General features: G+C 44.9%; 1 protein-coding gene and 1 pseudogene across 5 annotated transcripts in view; both read right to left on the bottom strand.

Annotated features, from left to right (window-relative positions):
- Cacna1d (calcium voltage-gated channel subunit alpha1 D) overlaps window positions 1-23,133 on the bottom strand; it is a 435,186-nt gene that overhangs the window by 198,749 nt on the left and 213,304 nt on the right. The window lies entirely within an intron of this gene.
- LOC107978056 lies at window positions 926-1,878 on the bottom strand (annotated as a pseudogene).

The raw sequence follows: 23,133 nt of genomic DNA, 5'->3' as shown, positions 1-23,133 counted from the left end.
AGGCTACCATGCACCAAGGTGGGAGTGAGTTTCCTTGTGCCAGGGTAGCTTCTGGAAAAAGAGTGGGCAGAGCAGAGATAAGACTGGGGCATATGGAAGGTTCAAGTTCAGACCAATAAGAACTTCTTCCCTGTGCATGTTCCTGTATCTGCTAGTGTTTTACTTGTGTTGTATCATTCAGTCCTAACTTACATTTAATGTATAGACATTGTGTTGACCTTATAAATTAGGAAATGAAAGCATCAAGGTATAAAGTAATTAATCAGAGTCTTGAAATGTTCTGTCAGAGCAGGGATTCAAACTTGGGTGTGTCTGACTACCAACTTCCAGCTCTTAACTGTTCATTAGTTTAATATCAAAATTGATGGATTTTGGAGCTGGGTGCATGACTCACCTCTATAATCCTGGCACCTGGGAGGTTGAGGAGGAAGGATTATCATCTGTCCCACCCTCCAAAATTCTAAGTTTTTATGTCTTAAACAAATAAACAAGAAAATACTTTGTAAGTTCTGTCCAAGAATACATAATTTCATATAGTCCCTAATGCATCACTTTCATACCTGAGAATTATTCTTTCTTTTTTTTAAAAAAAAGGACTCATTTATTATTCAATGTCATGATCAGATTATTACATTTAGCAATCAACAGTATGGGTGAAAAAAGGTCTACAGTAAAACCCATTGTTGGAGCTTTACACTTTCCACAGAACAGAAACTAAAATAACCTGTTATACAATTAGTCACAAAAACAGTCCTGGAGTTTTTTTGCCCATATACATGAGTATTGTCTAACACGTGTCTTCTTTGTAGCAGCTAGGCCCTGCCACCACTGCGCTTGGCTGAGTTCACAAATCTGTTGTAACCTGTATCTTCCCTGTCACTTCTCTGGTTCTCCTCTCCTGCTAAGCTTTGTTCCCTGGCTGTAATTAGAACCTCCTGCCACTACCATAGCTACTTCTGCTGCCAGAACCACCATAGCCACCTTGGTTTTAGCAAAGTATTGGCCTCCACTACCATAAGGGCCAGAGCTTCTGCCTCCAAAGTTTCTTCCCTTCATTGGTCCAAAATTTGAAGACTGATTGTTATAATTGGCAAAATCATTGTAGCTTCTACCACCTCTAAAATTGCTTCCATCATTACCAAATCCATTATGGTCATCCCCATTGCCACCATAACCACCACCATGGCTACCACTGAAGCCACCATGACCACTGAAGTTTCCCCCACAACCAAAGTTGTCATTGCCGCCAAAACCACCTCCACGACCACCAACCCAAATTCCCAGAACCACTTTGACCTCTTTGGCTGGATGAAGCACCAGCCATCTCTTGCTTTGACAGGGCTTTTCTCACTTCACAGTTGTGGCCATTCACAGTATGATATTTCTGAATAACAATCTTGTCCACAGAGTTATAGTCATCAAAGGTGACAAAAGCAAACACTTTTTTTCCCCCACTGCCTCTGTCCGTCATGATCTCAATCACTTCAGTTTTCCCATACTTCTCAAAAATAATCTATAAGGTGTTCTTCAGTGTCCTCTTTAATACCGCCAACAAAGACCTTTTTCACAGTTAAGTGGGTCCCCAGTCTTTGAGAATCTTCTCTTGAAACAGCTCTCTTGGGTTCCACAAATCTGCCAACCACCTTGTGTAGCCTTGCATTCATAGCAGCATCTACTTCTTCCACAGTAGCATATGTGGCAAACCCAAAGCCCCTGGAACGCTTGGTGTTTGGATCTCTCATTACCACACAGTCGGTGAGTGTTCCCCACTGCTCAAAATGGCTTCTTAGACTCTCGGTTGTCAAAATGGCTTCTCAGCCCTCCAGTGGAGTGCTTCCGCAGCTGTTCCGGCTCCTTGGGTGACTCCGACTTAGACATGACAGCAGGGAAATGAAAGCCTTCAGCGATGCTTCCTCTGCCACATCAACAGGCAGAAAGAAAAGCTATTCTTTCTTTTTTAAGACCTAATTTTGTAGGTGTTAGGGATTTAGCTAGTGGTAGAGCACTTGCCTAGCAAGTATAAGGCCCTGGACTTGGTTCTCAACTTGGGGGTGGGGGGTATTTTTATATTTAGCTATGTGTATGTATCTATGTCTGTGATAGTGTGGTGCCATGTGTGTGCTGGTGCCCTTAGAGGCCAGAAAAGACTGGACTTACAGGTGTTTGTGACCAATCCCATGTTGCTCCTGGGAATCTAATTCAGGACCTATGGAAGAGCAGCAAGCGTTCTTAACAACTGAGCCATCTCTCCAGACTCATACTTAACACTTATTCTAATGAGTAATTGGGGTATTCATGATGACCTGGCTTCCCAAGATACTCACTGCAATCAGTGTAGAATGGTTCAAAGAGGAAAACCACCAATAGTTCTGACATAACATGAGTAAGATGGAGCACCTATTTCCATTAACCAAATGTAATAGTAACAATGGGTGTAAAAGGTCCTGCAGTATGATAAATATGTGCACAGTATGTTGTTCGGTATGAGAGGATACATTTTGAATGGTCCCATTTCTATCACTTGCATTTTGTTCTAATGTTTATCTGTTTCATATGCTCTGCAATGGACATGGTTTTACTTGAAGTTAAAGAAGCTGCTACATTAAAAAGCAAAAGGGGCAGTGGCATTACTCAGTAGTACAGCTCTTGCCCAGAACCTCAAAAAAAAGAGGAAGAGGCTGGTAAAATGGCTCAGTGGGTGAAGGCACTTCCAATCAAGCCTGCTGACCTGAATTCCATCCCAGGAACCTACATAGTGAAAGATAAGAACCAACTCCTGCAAGTTGTTCTCTGACCCCCACACTCACACCATAAAATGCACACCTCCATACATATCCAAACTCAATAAGTCAAACAGTGCTGTCAGTGAAAAACTGCTTAAAATCCAATTTGTGTACATCATTTTCACCAGGAACACAGCTGCAGCACTAAAACAAAGGCACACAAACAACTTCCAAATTTGGCCATCTAAAACTTACTTCTCTAACCAGCTGATCTGCCAGTGCCCTAATGAAAATGGTCAAATGCACAAAGCCTCTCAGTTATCTCAGTGTACAAGACAGGCCTTTCCAGATGACTTGGACAGTCACAGAGCTGGACCAAGGCCAGACCTGTCAACCCGGTCAGTCATCTCCCTCTCTGCCTGTCTTTATTAAGAAGCAAACGTCCATTTTCTCACGCAGGTAGGCCAAGGTTTGACAAGGCAGCACTCTGCAAGTCTTTCTTCTGGCTTGGTAGAAAAGTAGCAGTGAGCCAAACCAAGTGGAAACGGCCTTTGGAGCTTACACACAAAACACGGGCTTTCCTCAAGCCCTCATCAATAGAAATTAACCCAAAAAGCAAGCACTAGAGTCTACGGCAAACCTTATTAAATATTAATTGTACCTTGATAATATGTAATACTAAAAACTGTCTTCTGTTGCTCTAATTGCTAAGCTTCTTTCATTTTCACATGGGAATCTGATTGACAGCCCCCCATTGAAAAACATAGCTCAGTTGCCTTCTAAAGACCCAGCAGGAAGGTCACTGAAGACACTCAAGCCTGAGTTACAGCCTCACTCTCAAGCTTCAGCCACACTGAGTTAGCAACTTCCAAGATGGAAGTTGGAGCTATGGGTATGCTTTATTGCAGCAATGACAAAAGAGCTCAAAAACAAGAAAACCAGCAGGCAAGTAAAGCGGAGCTGGTCTTTGGATTCCTGCATATCTCAACCCCTCCACTTCCAAGTGCTGTGACCTTGAGTGACGGCTCCACCCTCAGAGTTCTGTTCTCTTGACTATATCATGCTCCCCCAACTATGTTCTGTTCTGTTTATTCCACATCAATCATCAACCACCAGCATGTCTGATGATTTATTTAGTCATTTTGTTTATGATTTATACCCCCTCAATGAACATAAGCTTGAAAAAGGCAAGATTTTTTTTTTTTTTATCTTCACTGAGATTTTTTTTTCACTGCTATATTCCCAACATCCAGACAACATCTGGCACATGGTAAGCACTGAATGCTCATTGAATGGCCACAGAGGACAATGTTTGTGGTGTATCAAACTCAGTTTCATCTCTTCTTGGGGTTTAAAGCAGCAAGTGGCTAAACCTTTGTCCCTTTTAGGGTGAATCAATCTCGTAACTGGAAAGACACGCTAGGAGACTGAGATAGTCTGGGATGATACCAGCTGAGTTGTTGACAACAGATGCTCCCATTTAGCAACACATTCAGTCTGCTGCACACTCCAGCATTCCCCTCTGCCCAGCCCATCTGTTTAAATCACCTCTGGATGCACATCACAAAGTGTCCTCATCACTAATTGAACATGTATCCTCATGAGCATTAGCTATTAAAATAAGAAGCCAGGAAACATTTTCTAGTTTATTTTTTCTTGAATTCTTACCCCACACTCATCTCCCCGCTACAACTTCAACTGTGTTCTAGGCAGACACAGTCAAGTTTGGTGGGCATCAAAAGAGACTCCAGTCATGGTGGAGTGGGTGGGATATATGGGGGGGGGGACCCACGGATATATGGTTCTGGCCTTAGCCCATGGTCACCAGGAGAAACAAACCTGGATGCTGAATGACGTGTGGGGAGGACAGGAACATGAGGCCAAGAGGTAACTCCACTTGCTCCCTTCACCATGCCCAGGCCTCAGATATGACCCTAGATTGTGAGTCAGAGTTCTAGGAGTCGTATACTTCTCATTTGGCTCTAGTGTCTATCCTTGTCTTCCAAGTGAAAACATTCTTGTTATCAGCCCTCTAAATACCTCCCACTAGGGTCCTCTCATGACCATACCATCTGTGTTCTCCAGTGGAAAATGCTGCTGTCTGAGGGTAAGCTGGCTGCCACTTAAAGATAGACTCAGACTAAGAGGTTGGACACCCCCCCCTTTAAACAGCTGTCTATAATGCTGGTTTGAGCTACTGTGCCATTTTAAGAGCTAAACAACTAGTTTTGCTAAAATAGACAACCAATGGACAGAGAACATAGGAAAAACACAAAATGAAACCTGAGGAAAGACATCAATAAAAGAACAGCAGGACACTGAGGCTTCAAGGGAGTAAGTGCCTGCTGTCACAATCTCTGACCAATCAAGAACTTCAGGATGATCTTATTTTCATATTTGCATAACTGGGGAGAAAAATGGTAGCCAGACAATTTCCATGCCTCATGGGACTTTGTGATCAGATCTCAAGTTTTTGCGTCTTTGACTGGGCATCTCTTCTGCCTGTTAGTGGCCGCTCCATTCCAATCTAAGTACCTCCTTGCTGTTTTCCCAGACAACACACATGCACTCCCACGTCCTTCTCTCCCCCCGACTCAAAGACGCTTTCCCTGCACATCTTTTGCTGCCTCCCAACCTCTGCTGACATCTCACCCTAACCACAGGCCCTCCTCAGCACCCACCTTGCCCTCTCCTTATCCTTCAGTGTGGACATTTCCCCAGGGGAAGTAACAAAACACCTGTTCATGCGTCCAGCAGAACTGAATTCCATGTGCAGCCTGTCCACTAAATATATCCAGCACCAAGATGGCTTCTGCTTAGATGATGCTCACAGACATGTGCTAGACAACTGAACCCACACTCACAAGTATTGCCTGAGGAGCCTGCACTCTGACTTCTCACCCACAGCTGGACTTCAGTAAGCCTCGAGCATTTGAACAAGCTTGTCTTTGTTTCTGAGTAAGAAATGAGACAGTTGACTATGAGACCAGTCACACTGCTTGAAAATAACACAATTCCATGTCTGAGGCTACTTTTTAAGTGTTGTCATTGGTATGACTTCACACCCATGGGTGAGGTTCCTTCTATTAAAGGGTATAGGCACACACAAGCATGTGTATTCAATGCTCTACTCCATGTGCTCCTAGTCAGGCAGACTTTGCCCAGGCCTGATAGTTTCTGCCACTAAACATGATTTTTGGTCTTCCTTTTACGATCCACCTTGCCTCTTCCTCTTTCTACACCTTCTAAGAAAAGCATCAGCTCACTGGAATATACATCCCAACGTCATGCCTTCTGACTGGAGCTCATACAAAGCTGGAGGATTGCAGTCACCAAGTCATTGCTGATGCCCCAGCTGCTGAGGAAGGATCAACTGCCTAGTGCAGACAGAAGGCAGGACCATCTGCTGGCTGAGAGTCCAGAGCAGGGAAAAAAAAACTTAGAAGAAATACCCTGGTTCATATTTGGTTGTGGTGGTGGCTCTAGCATGGCATGGGGAGGGGTAGGGTGGTAAAAATTAGCCATCACTCTTTCTTCTTCTCATTTCCTCAACTTTCAGTGCCAACAGTATCCTGGTAACTTCAACATCCCTGAGGAGAGCATTTTCTTATGAGGAGAACTATAATCAAATTACCTCCTGGTCACCATCAACTGGTAGGGCATCCTGGAGCATAGTGAGTATGCTGGCCTTGGGTATATTTCTTCCAAAATGTTAACTGTTTACACATATCTACTGAGGGAGCGAGATGCAGGAAGCATTCGGGAGATCAGTCAATTCCATGTAAGCCTCTCTCTTTCTTGCTTACCATTTGGGGTTAAATCAATCACTGGGGAGGAAGTTCAGATGCAAGAAATGCTGGTTGAAATGGAGAGGAAACAGTTCCATACTTGCTATCCATAATCAGCTTTGTCCCATAAAAGTTCTTTGCTGCAACACATTCTTATTGAAAACAATCTGTCATCCTAATCTATCCACAAGTGAAGATGAGCTCCATAATACTGACTATAAATTGTGGTTTGAATGATTGATATTGGGTCCCACCCAGTCCAATTCTTCTATTATCCTTGAAACTGCTTTAGCTCTAGTATACCACAAGAAAGGGCAACATTCCTATCTAAATGCCAAAGTTATCTTCTAAAACTGCTAATCCTGCTCACAGCCTAAGAAAAGGTAAGGTGGGGGGGGCAGGGCTGGGTGCTGGAGTGCTACAGTATAGAACAGAGACCATCAAGGACCCATGCACAACAGCTATTTACCAGAAGACTCCAACAGAACAGGCCTTACCCATATAACTATAAAGTGTCTTCTGCTAAAATAACTTCCTTCCCCAAATTAGTTTATTGGTTTACTTTCCCTAAGTGCAGGAGAGACCTGAGGTGACGTTAGATTAATTGTATTGTGTCCTTCTCCTCCTCAAAACCTTCAAGTGGCTCTCCATCTAATTGACAGTGAAACCCAAAGCCCTTTCAGAGGCTCTCTACACTCTGTATGCATCTCTTCCAACTCTTCAGAACCCCTCCATTCCAATCAGGGCATGTCCTTATTTTCCCAAGACAATATACACACACTCCCATCTCTTGCTGTCTCTTTCAATTCGAAGAAGCTTTCCCTGGATGTCCTGTGCTGCCTTCCAGCCTCTACTTACACATCACCTTATCCAAGAGGCCCTCCTTGGGCACCCACTGTTCTCTTCTCATTACTCACTGCCGTTCCTGCTAGAATATAAGGGAGGAGAGAGAGAGAGAGAGAGAGAGAGAGAGAGAGAGAGAGAGAGAGAGAGAGAATTGTATATGTATGCCTGGCTGTCCTGGAATTTGCTTATAGACAAGGCTGGCCTCGAACTCAGATCCTCTTAACTCTGCCTCCCAAATGCTGGGATTAAATGTGTGTACCACCATAACTAGCTTTTCTTCCATCTTAATATTGGGATCTCTCATCCCAACAGAATGCAGTTCCATAGGATCCTGCCTGGTTATTTCACTGCTGCTTCTTGGTGCTTAAAATAGCACCTGTTACATAGCCGGTAGGTACCCCAGCACTCTCATTCACCAGCTAAGTGCAGAAATGACATTTAGTATAAAAAGAATCAGCCATTCTTATAAAGACAGAGAAAGAAAAGTAGCAGAAGGGATAAAGAACCTGTCACTGAGTTTTGCCAAAAGTTGGTAACAAAGCATGCTAGATGACATGAATTTAACACACACCCAGGATGTGAACTAATATCCAAGAATCAATAAAGTAACAACAAACTAGGTCAAGTGGTCATCTCTTTCCATGAGCTTTCCTCAAATGACAAAAGCCCCCAGGCTTTGTGAAGTTCCCAGGAAAGAGAAAATGTCACTGTTGCCTTCAGTAGTTTATAAGCATACAGCTACAAAGCAAAATACTAATGTAAACCAATACCACACTGAGTGGACACAGAGACACATACAGCATTGCAGAGTTGGGAAGACATCCTAAAGGACACTGGGGAAGGTGGTATTGAGGTGTGTGGGTACGGGGAAGAGAATTCTGAGTCCCAGGAAAGAACTGCCATCACCCAGATGAATGACGAATGAACAGCCTTGTTACTTGAGAGATGCAGAGGTGACAATGTAGTGAAACTGATAGGGGGAATCTGGGTTATCTGAGAAGGCAGGTTGGAGATTGGACAGGAGGAAAGGGCTCAGAATCACAGCTTCAAGTCTTGGTTCTTTTGCTCCTCAACTTGTGTGTTTCCATCTATGAATGTTTACCAAAAGCCTGTGTGTAGGGCAAAAGCAAGCACAAGGCCCCACAAGAAGTAGAGAACACCCTCCAAGAACAGCAGCCAGTGCATCCCAGACATTGTATGCCGTGAAAGACCTAACATGCTCCCCCTGCATCACCGCACAGTCCTCTCAACAACACCAGGAGGTTGTACTATTCTCATACCACAGACGCTCTGTGTACTCAGACTCTGAGAGGTACCTGCCCCAATGTCACTCCACTACAATTAGAGAAGTGAGAATTTAGCTCAAGAAGTTGGTCCAATACCTGTGCCCTCCAAACTCTAGACCACATGTCCAGACAACAGAAATTATAATCAGGATGACCACAGTTGTTTTATGGACTAAAAATCAGGGCACTCCTGCTGACAGAAGATTTTTGATCTACTTCTGATTCTAAGAGACAGTCAGAAATGGCATTTGGATGCCAAAATAATAGGATTTCTAGGACATTTCATGGACATGAAGAAACAGAAGGTCTGAAATTTGGTCTGCCCTACAAAACCAAGGCCAGGTCTTGAAAAGATGAGTACATAAACAATAAGCAACAATTCTGAGACAGGATGGGATAGGTGCTGTAGGAAAGTCAGCTGGTCTCAGCCAGTCACAGGCTTCCCAGGAAGCAAGCAATGGTCAGACCCAAAGCTGTAGTGGAGAATGAAATGTCATCAGGGAAGTGTCTCTGAGATGGGAAGCAAAGGCTCCCATTACTAGAACAAAAAGAGCCCAACATGGCAGGGCAGGCACAGAGGAGGGGGGAGCAGCATGAGCTGAGGGTGATGGGCAGGAGGGACAACAGCTAGCTGGATGGATACTAAGCTGGGAGTGCAAAGTCCATTCAAAAGACTGAAGGAAAAAATGTACATGGAAGTGAGGTAAAGGTCTAAGCAGCCCTGGTGTGTGAGGGAGACAGACAGGTACAGTACTGAGCACACAGACAGAAAGGAGGCACAGGCTACAGAAGAGCATGCTGAGTTTAAAAGCTGGAACCATTACACATGCCACAAAGTCATGATGAAAGGGTAAGGGTGGGGAGAAAGGAAGGGAGGGGGAAGGGAGAGAGAGAGAGGGAGAGAGGGAGGAGGAGGGGTAAAGAGATGGGCAAGGTAGACTGTGAAAAGAGAGGCCAGCATGCAGGAGGGGAGGTCTATAAGATTTAGCCAGAATTAAGATGGGACATTATAAGCTGGCTAGCAAGGCCACTATGGAACTGGGCCACATCTGGGCAGTGAACAGATAAAAATGACTTTGACCTTGGCCATGTGGCTGGTTACAGTCACCTAGTCAGGACTCAGTCAATCTGAACTTACCTCCACGGGTCCCACACAGCTGCAGCCATCCACACGCTGCAGGAAGTGCCACAGGACACTCAGACCACATACACTGGGATTGTCACCTCTGGCAAAACACACACTTCAGAGACCTGCTTTCTCCTGCAGCGTCTAAGACGCTCATTTTCACCCACATTTGGAAAAATGTGAAACCACTGTCTTTAAACCATCATTCCTCCTATAATCTTAGCTTAAAAATTATGCTAATAAGGAAAGGGTCTGTAAACAACATGAATAATGAAATATAAGACATGGAATTCATTTGATAAAATATTCATTAAAGGTTTAATTAAATAAGGGGAAAGACATGGATTTCTGCATGAAGGAAATCCCTCTGGATCTGAAGAATTAAAGACTCGCACATCTGCTGCCCGTCAGAAGTTGTGGCGATTATAGCTGTGGCACTGAGCAAATGGAAACACGTATGGAGGAGCTAGAAAAATCAAAGCTCTTCTAAAAAAAAAAAAAGTGAAAGTGAAAAATATTAATCAAGACCCATTCCACACTCTCTTAACTTCAAGATCACTGTATGGCCCCCAACAAAGGAGTTCTGAATCTGCTCACCTCAAGTAAACTCTGAAGAATTACTTTGTTTTCTAAGCTTTCAGACTGGCTCCTCACCTCTATACTTCAAATACTAAAAAGCATATTAAAAAAAAAAATTCTGGCCACATCTGAGTCTCAACTTCTTACAGGTGGGTCTTGCCTGTTGACCTTCCTACCCAGCTATGAGATAGCTTCACAAATTCAATTTCTCACTGTAACCTATATGAACTCCCCCTGCCCCCAACTTTGCAGAGAACCCAAATGAAGCAGATGCATCCGGGTTTCAATTATCTGCAGAGCTACCCAGCTATTAGGCCACCAGCCCCAGGCTGGAATCAGGACTTGTTCTGAGTCATTCTTCTGTTCTGGGAGCAGCAGCTTCAAGTGCCTGGTGGACAGTGATGGGTGACTCAGAGAAGGAAGCCTGTCCCTGTGTTTGCAGTGTGCCCCACAGAGGGGTCCTGTGGAACCTGAAGGAGTAACCAACACTTTCTGAGCAGGAGTGGGCCCTGCTCGGAAGTCACGGGCCCCTCCCACAGCCTGTGCCAGCTTCTTTTATACAAGTCAGTTGCCTCTGTAGTAGTAAGGGTCATAAGAAAGCAGGTGCCTTATAACTGGAGAAATACCTCTGGGAATTTATGCAAAGAATTAATTCCAAGTTTGAGAACACTGGGAATATGTTTTAGAACTATCCCTTATTGCAAGAGTGTATCGAGAGAAGCTAATGAAGGAAACTGGGAGAGTACTTAGTGGGATGTACATGGCCTTAAACAGTGGTGGCTACAGAAGCATGCCCACTACTCCTCAACCCCCCCCCCACTGTTCATTACAGTCACAGCACACAAACACAATATAGATTTGTCACCCTACTTACTGACAGGATTCCCCTTTGGCATTACAGGATCTTGTCTGCAATTTGAGAAACAGTATTCATCAAACACAAACATCGTTGTATCTCTCTTTTAAAGCAATGGTTCCTGATCTAGGCTTTTTCTTAAATTCCTTCAAAAAGTATGGTAATGAAAAAACACAGAATGTGGTGGCCTACTTCATGTCTACTGTTTACTCACTATGTACATATATACACACATATGTGTGTGTGTGTGTGTGTGTGTGTGTGTGTGTGTGTATATATATTATATATATATATATATATATAATATATATAATATATATATGTATGAATCTGAAACATGCACTTCCAAAACCATGCATCCAAGATTCTGCTTAATGTCTCTATTGGCATTTTACAGGCATCAAAAACTCAGTTTGTCCTACAGCGTCCATAGTCCTAATCTCCCTCCTCAAACCAGCCCTCTTCAAGAGATGTGGTGGTACACAGTCCATAGCAGCATTAGAAGGCAGAGGCAGGTGAATCTCTGTGTGTTCAAGGCCAGCCTGTTCTACATAGTATGTTCCAGGCCAGATAGGGCTACATAGTGAGAGCCTGTCCCCCCAAAATGCAAGGAATTATCTTATCATTAATGTTTGTTTTCCATGACTCCCAGATAGTCTCCAGCCCTTGTAATATTGTTTGTGGTGCAAGATGACTTAAAAACTGGGAGGATTAACTTCGGTATTTTTGAATAATATCCTTTCTTTTCACTGGAAACAATATAGAGCGTTAGACAAAACAAGGTAAGGAATTGTTACATCAGACAAAAATGAAGAAAAACAGAATAGACAAAGAGTAGAGGGCCCAGGACTAAGAGATGTTTGGTTTTTCAAGGAAGCACACATGCACAGAGGGGGAGGGAGGGAGGGAGGGAGGGAGGGAGGGAGGGAGGGAGGGAGGGAGGCCATGAAGGCAGGGAACTCCCTCTTCTTTGCGTGAATTCCTTGGCCACTGCACTGTGGTGAGATTGATTCCTAGCCTACAAGGAGCTGATGTCCATATCAACAGGGTGTCCATCCCATCACTAGAATCCTCAGGAGAGTCCCAAAGTTTTCAAGAGGAGGGTGCTTTCTGGCCCATTACCTATGGACCCTATGCACAATTTGGAACCTATTTGGTTCCTGAACCAGAGCTGGAACTGGTTAAGCCAAACCAAGAATATAAAACATCTAAAAAGAAACAGATTCCTAGAGGCAGAGAACCTAGGTGGGTGCTCTGCTGTGACCTGTGTGTGCCATGGTAACAGCATTACGGAGGCTCCCCACCACCACCTGCCCATGTGAGCTGGAGTTTCCTCCACTATGGTTGAAGGACAAAACAGAGAGCATGTCTCCCTCACGGGAAGTTGTCAAGATCAAAAAGGGTGGGGTTGTTATGAAAGCACTTTGGGCAAGGAATGACCCTGAAGCTGGAACTAGAGGTCTGCCACTCCTCCCCGAGTGAGGTCTTTCCCCTGTCATCAGTCATCAGCAGGTAAGCTCTGGGAAGGCTCAGCCCCTGGCCCAGTAGCTAACAGCTCCCCAGTACAAGGGCAAGCTCTTTGTGCTTGCTCTCTCCTGTTCAAGTCAGGTGCACAGTTCTCGAGACACCAGTATGTTGGAAGGTAGAATTACAAAGCAGGTTTTGATAAGGCTGTGGTAAAAGTAGGTCAACTTGGCTTCAAGTTCTAAGTCTGGCCCCAATCCAGAATCTGTTTTGTTTTGTTTCTTCCTGTCAAAAAAAAATTTAAGACAATGACAATTTTTCTGGCATGAGGATTATAAGTGAGCCAGCCATATCTGCTCAGAAGCAAATCCAAGCTACATCCAAGCCCTAGCCTCACTCCCAGAATCATGGCTTCCCACATGGGAGGATAGCTGGCCCAGGAGGCCCCTCTGGGCAGGCATGAAATCCTGTCTCACCAGGGTTGTCAGCCCCGTGTTTCACCTCCCCTGTTTCTATTAATTAAACTTGATTTATGAAGCAAGCATTCCACCAAAAGTCTAGGTGTGATTCGACAAAAGCACGTGAAGAAGGCAGCTCTGACCCACATTTAAAAAGGAATTAGGCATCGCAAATTGACACATCCTTTTCTTTTAAAAAGCGTGAAGAAAGGGAGTGAACCAAGCTTTCCATTCTTCCGGAAGACCTCAAGTCTTTGTCTATTGAGACATCACGTGTTCCTGTCAGTCTCTCCTCAGTCTCTCTGTGCCTTCCCACCACTCTGCTTTTCCAAACCAGAACCAACAGACTAATAGAGTCATTTGGGCCTCAGAGCAGGCAGAAGCAGGCGTGCTTTGCAGATACACTCTCTTTTAAGCCTTTCCTTAAGCAAATACGCACAGAACAGCAGTTGATGGCCAAGAATATTGAAGAAGAGATTTTCCCCACACTTCAAGCAGCTGCTGTGGGCTTAGTTGGGGAATAGAACCCCAACACAACTAGAACCATGAGAAGGCGACCAAAGGTGATCTCCCGCTGAGCAGAGGCTGCCAAGCCTTTTTTCCTTCTGACTCCTGTGTTACAGCTTCTAGGAATTTCGTGGCAAGGGACAAGCATGTAACAAACAGTGTAGAAGGGCTTCTGAAGCAACAAGATGCTAAGGTAGAAGCAAGCGGAGCCATTATGGAAACTTTAGATAATAGCAAGGAAATGGAAGCCACCACAGCAGAAATAACCATCCAACCGCCTAGCTCTCCCCACCCCACCCCCATGCTGCACACATCTCAAAGTTTCTTATGACACCTACTACCTTGTATTAGTTACAGCTGCTGGTGGTTCATTGCTGCCCGGCTAAAAACCTTGCTGAGGATAGCACATGTGCACTTACTAAACCACCAATGAGCTATCAAATGGATGGGAATTGCCCAGAACACAGGTGAACAGAGTCATGCCACACTGGGGTATCCAGACACCACCTGGGTGAGGCCTTGCTCCTTTTGGCTCTTAAACCTCATGGTCCTTAGACACAGGTGTGGACCCAAGTTAGCAACCCTGTCTGTTCCTAGGGGGCCTGCATGGACTCCTTCCAAGGTCCTCCCTTCACTTGAGAACAGCTTGTGTCAGCAGCAGCCCTTGCTCAGCATAGGAAACTTAAGTATTCCTGAAGCTGCAAAGCTGCCAGCTGATGCTCTGCTCAGGGGCCCTGAAACACTATACACTACAGCACTGACTCTAACAGAGGGCGAGGCCACGGAGTACAGACGCACTCCTTCTGAGTTTCCAAAAAGGACTCTGGACAACTATGAAGGAGTGCACTTCTATCCCTTGATCCCACCCACTGTTTCAGGGCAGACTAAGCCAGATTGGGAAACAAATGCCAACCTAGCACCTTGCAGCTCTTTATTGGGCCAGCACTTTAACAAGATGCCAAGACAGTGGCCCACATCCCTGCCCTCTGCTGGTAGACCTGGTAGACCTCCCCACCCCCACCTCACTATAAACAGTCAGACTAACCAAGAAGAAAGCCCCTGAGCAGAGCATCAACTGGCAGTTTTCCAAGGGCTGCTGCTGACACAAGCTGTTCTCAAGTCAAAAGAGGGCCATGGAAGGAGTCCAAGCAGACCCCCTAGGAACAGGAAGGGTTGCTAACTTGGGTCTACATCTGTGTCTGGAGACCATGAGGTTTAAGAGCTCTGTAGGAAAAAGGAAGCTCAGCTTCATGTGGAGGTGCTAGCCAGACAGCCCCAGACTCTGCTTTCTAGCAGGATGCACCATGGCTTATCCCTGCACTAAATCAGAGGGGTCAGGTAGAGACAGGTAGGCAGCAAGACTGATGGCAGAAATGTTTGCTTTATAAGAGTCAGCCTCGGGCCCCCAGAACAGGCAAACTGGTTGAAAAACTCCGTTCTTTTTTTTTTCTTTTCTTTCTTTTTTTTTTTCAAGACAGGGTTTTTCTGTGGCTTTGGAGGCTGTCCTGGAACTAGCTCTTGTAGACCAGGCTGGTCTCGAACTCACAGAGATCCACCTGCCTCTGCCTCCCAAGTGCTGGGTTAAAGGTGTGCACTACCAACGCCCGGCTCGAAAAACTCCATTCTTATGCATTTTATTCCTTTTTATTCCCTGAACAAACATCTTGATTAAGTTTCCAAGACCAAGTTACACAACACAACACTGTCCATAGAAGTTAAAACTCAGGGAAGGCTTCCCAAATGAATGAGAATTTCCCACCACCACCACTGAATAACCTTAACATGGTTCAAGAGACATAAGTAAGTTTTTAAAGTTATCTACATGTCACCCTCTTGGTTTTTCGAGACAGGGTTTCTCTGTGTAACAGCCCTGGCTGTCCAAAAACTCACTCTGTAGACCAGGTTGTCCTCAAACTCACAGAGATCCACCTGCCTCTGCCTCCCAAGTACTGGGATTAAAGGTATGCGCCACCATCACCCAGCATCATGGCACCTTCTTTATCTGAGGTTCTAAGGTGCATGGTCTTTGAAGAGTTACAGGTTCTGAGAAGCATAAAGGGCACATGCCTAGCCAGAACATGTGCACAGCTTCAGTGAGTCCACAGATCACTTCATGCCCATTGCAAGGTTCCTAAGCAGCCTGCAGACCTCTGCTCAATAGTCTGTTCAGTAAACAAATAAATAAAATAAAAACCTCATGTATGCTCCAACCTGCCAGGCCACTGGCACCAATGAGCTGGAGTGGAAGAGGAGGAGGTGGATTGGGAGGTACAGTTACCCCAGAACTACAGCCCCCAAAGAAGAGGCTCTCAGGGTACCCCACTGAGCCACTGATCTGAGTTTCCTTCTTGACTGCTTTTCCTAGGACTTCATCCCCCACCCGTCTCATCCTGTACTTGTTCCTTAACCTGCAACCTCTACAGGTTCCATTCCCAATCACATGATCTAAGCCAAGTGCCCTTCTTTCAAAGCTCTGCCCCCAGTCACCATGAGGAAGGCCTTTGGCCACAGAATATTCAGATCCTTTCTTCTGTTCTCAATTGGGTCACCAGAGATTGATGGATTTTCAAGATGTATGTTCCCTTTCTCTCTAGGCCAGGATGGCCCAGGAAAGCTAGACCCTCCATGGAAGAGCCTGACTGAGGAGGGTAAACAGGAAATTGCTGGCAAATAAGATGGCTTGGTAAAAGAAACCACAAGAAGGGATGGAGGATTTACATGTTTACCAGAGCATGAGGAGAGACCCTTCCAGAGGAAGGATTGTTTCGACTATGCTTCAAAGGCAAGGCAGAACAAGAGACATGTCAGGACAGTCCTACAGCATCGTGGGAGGATGCATTCCCGCCAAGACTAGAATGCTAAGTAGGGCTGCCGAGCTAGAGCACACAGCACTAGCCATGATGACCAGGCAGAGGCCGCAGATGGGAGCTGACCCAGAAATCCACAAAGGCTGTGAGAGCAGCCGAAGGCTCCACTGCAGGCAGCTGCGTCAAGACATCCAGATGTTATTCCTGCTTCCAGCAGCAGCAGCAGCAGCAGCAGCCATGAACCCAAGATGTGGGTAACATGAACCAAACTTCAGTTGGTCTCTTCTCTGAAAGCCCCAGCCCAGGGAGCTTTCTGGTGTCTGCAGCTGAACTCACTGGCAGGGGGCAGAGGTGGGGAGGACAGGGAAGGCAAGGCTTAGAGGTTCAGCTCAGCTACTACCCAGACCTTGGACACCGGGTCTGTCTCTGTCCTTGTCTTAATTGTCGGGTATTTAAATTAGAATGTTGGATCACAACTTAGTATCTTTCCAGCTGACATTAAAGAGAGGCATGGAGTATTTAGTATTTGTCCTACCTCACACTGACCATGGCCCTGAGCAGTCATAGAGGCAATTTCAAATCAAGGCTTTCTAGTTGGCAATTCACTTTGGAACATAAGATACAAAATAACTGTCAAGAGACAGAAACAGTCTCATCAGTGTGTGTGTGGTATGTGTATGTACTTGCCTAGGAGAATATAAAATAGACATAAGGTTAGTCTTGCCTATTTCAGGGCTATCTCCCATGGGCAGCTATGAAGGGTTTACTGTGATTTCCCAGTTTTCTATACTGACAGTGTTTTTATTGCAGTCATTATGTATGTACTTATGTAGGCAAAATAAAGTAACAGTTTTCCAGGAGACCATGGAAGAAGTATGTACCCATTAGCCACATGCTCAGTACCACAGGGGTCCACCACATTTTCATGACATGAAAAGGCACTTGTGTGTGAGGAGGCTCAATCAGTACCAAGAATTCATATTCTCTCTCTCTCTCTCTCTCTCTCTCTCTCTCTCTCTCTCTCTCTCTCTCTCTCCCTGTCTCTCTCTCTCCCTGTCTGTCTGTCTCTCTCTCTCAGCTGCAGAATTCATTTTCAAGGGAGACAGGGCAGCAATCAGTAGAGTAGTGCAGTTGGACAGCAGGACTCTTCTGCCCTGAGACAGGACATCTGGCCTCTCTATGAGGTGTGACTGGTCCTGTGATTGGTCAGGTGGCCAGACCTGCCTTCCAACCGGTCATCAGCATAGCTTTCTCTGCTTTGCACAGTGTAAGAAAAGCAGAGGCATCACACTGGCGCACTCACTCACTGAAGAAGCACTGAGAAATAAATGTTGAGTAAAACAGACGAGTCCACCTCTACACAGTCCCTACTGCCAAGAACGCCCACTGAAGCACTGAAGCACTGAGGGTGCTCTAACACAAAGCTGTCTTTGGCCAGGAGGAAGTCCCAACTCATACTCTACAAACAGTCAAAGTCCCTTTCTCTAGTCAGGCAAGTGGGATTAATTCAAATGCACATTTACTTAATTGTCCAAACAAGTACACACTGTATGGGCAGCCATATAGTGAGTGATGGAAGGCACAAAGGAGCTGGCCGAGTGTGAATGAAGCGCTTTCTCTATTTACTGGGTTAGTGACGGAGAGCAGCTGGCGGCAATACTAATAACTCAGTACTGAGCACTACTCGGTGAGGACTCACTGTCAGTAGAACAGTGTAGCCGTATGGAGCACCAACTGTCTATAGAGGAGCAGCACTGAGAACTCAGTTCCAAGCAGTCAGTGGAGAACACAGAGCAGCAGCAAGTCACCTGGAAACTAAGTATGAAGCATCCACTGAGCATGGGTGCAGTGTCCACATGAAATCAGACACAGGTCTATCATCGAGGATACATGAGCAAAACAAGGGATCTTTTGATTATTCCGTTAAGTGTATGGGCTTCCCATTTATCACATTTTACATTCCCCCACAGTCCCCTCGAATTAAAAAGTCAGTTTTAGAGCATGGCATATATGGATGCTACCAAATTTCTCATTCATAAGAGGCTGTGCAAAGCAGAGAAAGCCATGCTGGAGACAGTTGAAAGGCAGCCTCACAAGGACAAGTGAGCCGTGGTGGTCTGTGTGTCTATATACCTGTCTGAGGCCCATCTGAGATGAAATCTGAAAATATGTAGCCACTGTCTACCCGGCAATAGTAACCCCCATTCCCTCCTTCTCCTGAGCCTCCTCACTCTGTGGACTCTTCTGTCCATTCAGAATGGCCTCGGCATCATTTCATATGTGGGCCTCATAGCCCCATCTCCACTGTTTCCTTGAAGCATAAGGACTCAGCTTGTGTGCATGCAGACAAGGAACAGTACACGACTGAGGCTTGACAAGCACAGGTCATGTGCCCATCCCATTCTATCAGTCAACGCTCACCTGACAAAGACAGAACCTGTCAGCATCTGGCTGGGAACAGGGGTTAAGTCCAGGACAACCTTGATTGCATGGGGAGGTTTTAAAGTCACTAAGTGAATACAGTTTTGTTCATTTCTATGTCATCAGAAGATGAAATAAATTTCCCCCCATGGATCTTTGTAAAAAACAAACAGCCACTTCCAAAACCTTGCAAAGGATATCACTTCTTAAACGATAAGGTTTTTTGGCTCAGATGTCAGGCATAAGGCATCTTTAACTGGATGCCCTGCAATAACAAGGTCTTTTAAGTAAAAGACACCAAAATAGAAAACTACTCAGGGACATGTTTCAAATTAATTAAGGACAGAGAAATTTGATTATGATTAACTGAAGTTCAAGTTGTGATTTGCTGTTTTTAACATGGTTGCTTGGTCCATCTGTTTCATTCCAGAATGCTTCAGAATGTCTTTTCTGGCTATTTTACATTTGTTGAATAAGCCTGCCAATGTCAGCTTTAGCTTACTGCTGAGAGTAAAAATATTAAGACAGCCTTCTAAATTGCAGTTTGGAATACCAGCATTTTCTGTGGAAGTCACCTACAGCCCTGGTGTAGAGCAGCTCTGAACCAGCCCCCTTGGCCAATAACTCAACACTGATTCTGGCTTCTCATCCTGAGACTGCACATTGCCCAGAGCACAGGCCTGGCCACACCTGTGACATGCCACCTGCACAGGGCACCATCAGTATCTGGGAACTGCAAGGTGGCAAGATCATGAAGCCAAGAATGAGGTCCTGGGCAAACAGACATGCACCTGTGACTTCTTCCCTGGAGAAGCAGACACATGGCACTATATGCTAACTCTGCCATTGCAGGATCTCCATCACATGTCTTTCCCAAAACGCACAGGTGGACCTTGGGTCCCAGAAAAACACATTACACAGATTCATCCTTCATCATCCTACCTTGATGCTCCATTCAGATCCTTCCCCAGCAAGGAGGAGGATGAAGGCTTCCCTCCTCTGCCAATATCAGGCCATACAGACTCTCACCTGAGACTCTTTTACACTGTTTCTCTACCAGGGCAAGGAACAGTGGCAGATACGGAGCCAGACATAAAGCGAACATCAAGAATAAATGATTCTGCTCTATCTCCCTCACCTCTGTTCAGCCTTTACTTCTTCTGCCCCATTTTGCTCCCTACAGCCATGTCTAGCAAATTCAGAAGCTGCATTCTTGATGCCTCCTGTGGGAACAAGGCACTGCACTGGAATTCCTGGCATGTCTCACTTCCCTAGTAGTCAGCTTCTGAAAGACAAGTATCACGGTTTTCCCTCACTTGTAGTTCCTATATTTTTCATATACATAAAGTCATGTAAGCAGATGTGACGTGGAAGTTGATGCAGAACTAGAGAACGAAGGGGACTAATGGAGAGGGAAAGGGTGGCAAACGGGAGGGTAGAGAAGCAGGGGTGGGTACACTGGTATGAAACTTCTTGTGTTTAAATGACCAGCACTGTGGACAATGAGCATACACAAATGGAAAGAGAACAGAAATAAAGTATAAGCAACTACAATGGACTCTAATTAGAGAGCAGGAGACAGAAAGAGGTGGGGCTTCATTTCTTAGGTGGGATAGTGGCATATGCCTTTAATCCCAGCACTCAAAAGACAGAGGCAGGTGGATCTCTCTGTGTGAGTTCAGGGCTATCCTGGTCTACAGAGCTAGTTCCAGGAGAGCCAAGACTATAATATATAGTGAGACCCTGTCTAAGAAAATAACACACACAAAAGAGTGTAGGGCATGCCCATTGCATACCAGTCTTTAGGCACACATCATTCACACTTATCTACTCATTAAAATTTTCAGAGGGTCCTCCGGGCCCAGAACTACCCAACAAACTGGACATCCTACAAAATGAAAACAGACTTTACTCTATGCCCTCAAAGACATCTCAGTCTAAAGGGGAAGAATGACCACACAGACTATTGAGAAGTAAAATGTAATTGGGATAATGGGGTGGGGGGGGGAATAAGACAGGTGGTTGAAGTGTTAGGGGACATGTGAATTTAGATAAGGATCCAAAGACAGCATCGCTTGAAAGGTCACTATGTGAAGGTCAAAAGAGAATGAAAGCCAGTCAGGCAGAAATCACGATTAAAAAAAAAAAAAGTTTTCAGAGTGAAGGCTCAGCAAGTACAGAGGCCCTGGGGCAGAGCAAGTCTGGCATGTGTGAGGAATAGCAAGGAGATAGAGTGGCCAGAGTGGAATACAGATTGAGCAATCAAGAGATGCAGAAATAAGGGTGAGTCACACCCATGAGCAAATCAGACACAGCCCTTTTCTGACAGAAGGGGGGACAGAAGATAACCAAACTAATGAGCAAATAATAATTAAATAATATAATGAAGGAAAGAGACAAAAGGAACTGGCTATGGTGGCATATAGCTGTAATCCCGACATTTGGAAGGTGGAGGCAGGAGGACCACGAGTTCAAGGCTATCTTCAGGTACAAAGGAAATTCAAGACCAGCCTGGGTTATGTAAGATCCACTCAAAAACATGCATTTGTAGAAGAGGAGGAGGAGGAAGGGACTAGAGGGAGAGAGAGGAATAGAGAAAAGGCAAACATCAATTAGAGCTGGACAAGTTGTGATCTAGAATGTTCTATCAAACCAAAAAGCCAGGGATCGTCACAATCATCACATTGGCCACACTATCTCATAATTAGATTTCCACAATAGAGTTCACTGTCTTATGCAGAGATACAAACCAGGAGGTCTAACAAACACAAAGCTACTGTCCTACTTAGTATTCGTGGATAATTTAAACATACACCTGCACTTGCGGTTCTGTGACTGTCATGCTAGAAACAGGACAATCACAGCCCTTCATTTTCCAATGTCCCCACCTCCCCCTCAGCCTCCGTGCCAACAGAAAAGGCTTCATGGCATCAGAAATAGCCTAGTGAGACAGAGACACTCCTAGCTGTACTGCACTGCTCAGTCCCAGCCACCTGGCCAAACTTAGTATTTAGGGAATGTATCTGTGATGGTTCCTGTTTCTGTCTAATTAATGACTAGTCTTTTCCTTCCATATTATCTACCAAGACAACCACATCACCAGGAAGTCAGACAAAGGAGAAGCCAATCACACGAACACACACACACACACACACACATCTCTCTCTCTCTCTCTCTCTCTCTCTCTCTCTCTCTCTCTCTCTCTCTCTCTCTCTCTCTCTCCTGCTTCCCAGGCTAAGAAGCCCCTGCCTTGCTTGCTGACCCTGACCCAGTGCACAGCCTCCTCACAAGTGAAGATAATCAGGGTGAGGGGCTCTGAGACAGTTCATTAGCTTGCCCCAGTCCTTCAGGAGAATATGGACTGATGAGGGAGCCATGCATATCTCTCTGGCAGGGACAATTTGATTAATTGAATCACAGGTCACTATGTGACCCATCTGCCTATGCTCAGCTCCAATTCTGCTTTGCCGAGAAGCAAGAGTCATTCAGCTTTTGTTAATCCCAGCTGCTTTGAAATCACAACATTCAACTCATCCTGTTCATTCCACACATGCCACATCTAAGCCTGTCTCTCCCACTTACATGTTGCTCTTGCTTTATCTAATAGTGTCAGTCCATGTGTGTTCACATGCACACACATGAATATATATATAAACACATATGCTACATAAACGTTTCTACATATTATTTCAACAGCTCTGCTCAATTTCTCACTCCTCCCTCCCCTAAACTGACACAGTCCATAAACAATGACGGATGTGACTGTTGTTGACAATTAGAATATGAAGCCAGAAAGTTCCTCAAAATCTTGTTAAGCCTATTTCGAGTTTGCCTTTAGGAGTGTCATCGATGCATTCCATAGCTACCCTTCAAAACAGTCAATATAAGAGTTCAGGAAGGTGTCGCTAGACTGACGACATCTAACCAGGCTATTATTAATTGTTTAGTCTCTGCTTTGAATTATGTTCAGTATTCACACAGTCATTTTGGAAAAGCTCTTCCTTACAAGATGGATTCTTTCTCACTCATTAGGAGGTTCAACTCCTTAGAACAATCTGTTCCAAAGCATTCCAGCTAAGTAAATTTTATGGAAAGGAAATCCTTGAACTTAGTAGCAGAATAAATTCCTGAAAGGGAAGGAATCTGTAAGGTGAAACACGGAGTCAATCAAGTTTTCACCACAGAAACAATGTTAACTCTGTGCTTAAAGACCAACCAACCTTTTAAAGATTATAAACTTTAACTAAAATGTTTTCAAAATATGGCTGGGGA

The sequence above is a fragment of the Cricetulus griseus genome (genome assembly GCF_003668045.3).
Source record: "Cricetulus griseus strain 17A/GY chromosome 1 unlocalized genomic scaffold, alternate assembly CriGri-PICRH-1.0 chr1_1, whole genome shotgun sequence".
NCBI lineage: Eukaryota > Metazoa > Chordata > Mammalia > Rodentia > Cricetidae > Cricetulus > Cricetulus griseus.
This window is presented reverse-complemented; position numbering and strand designations above follow the sequence as displayed.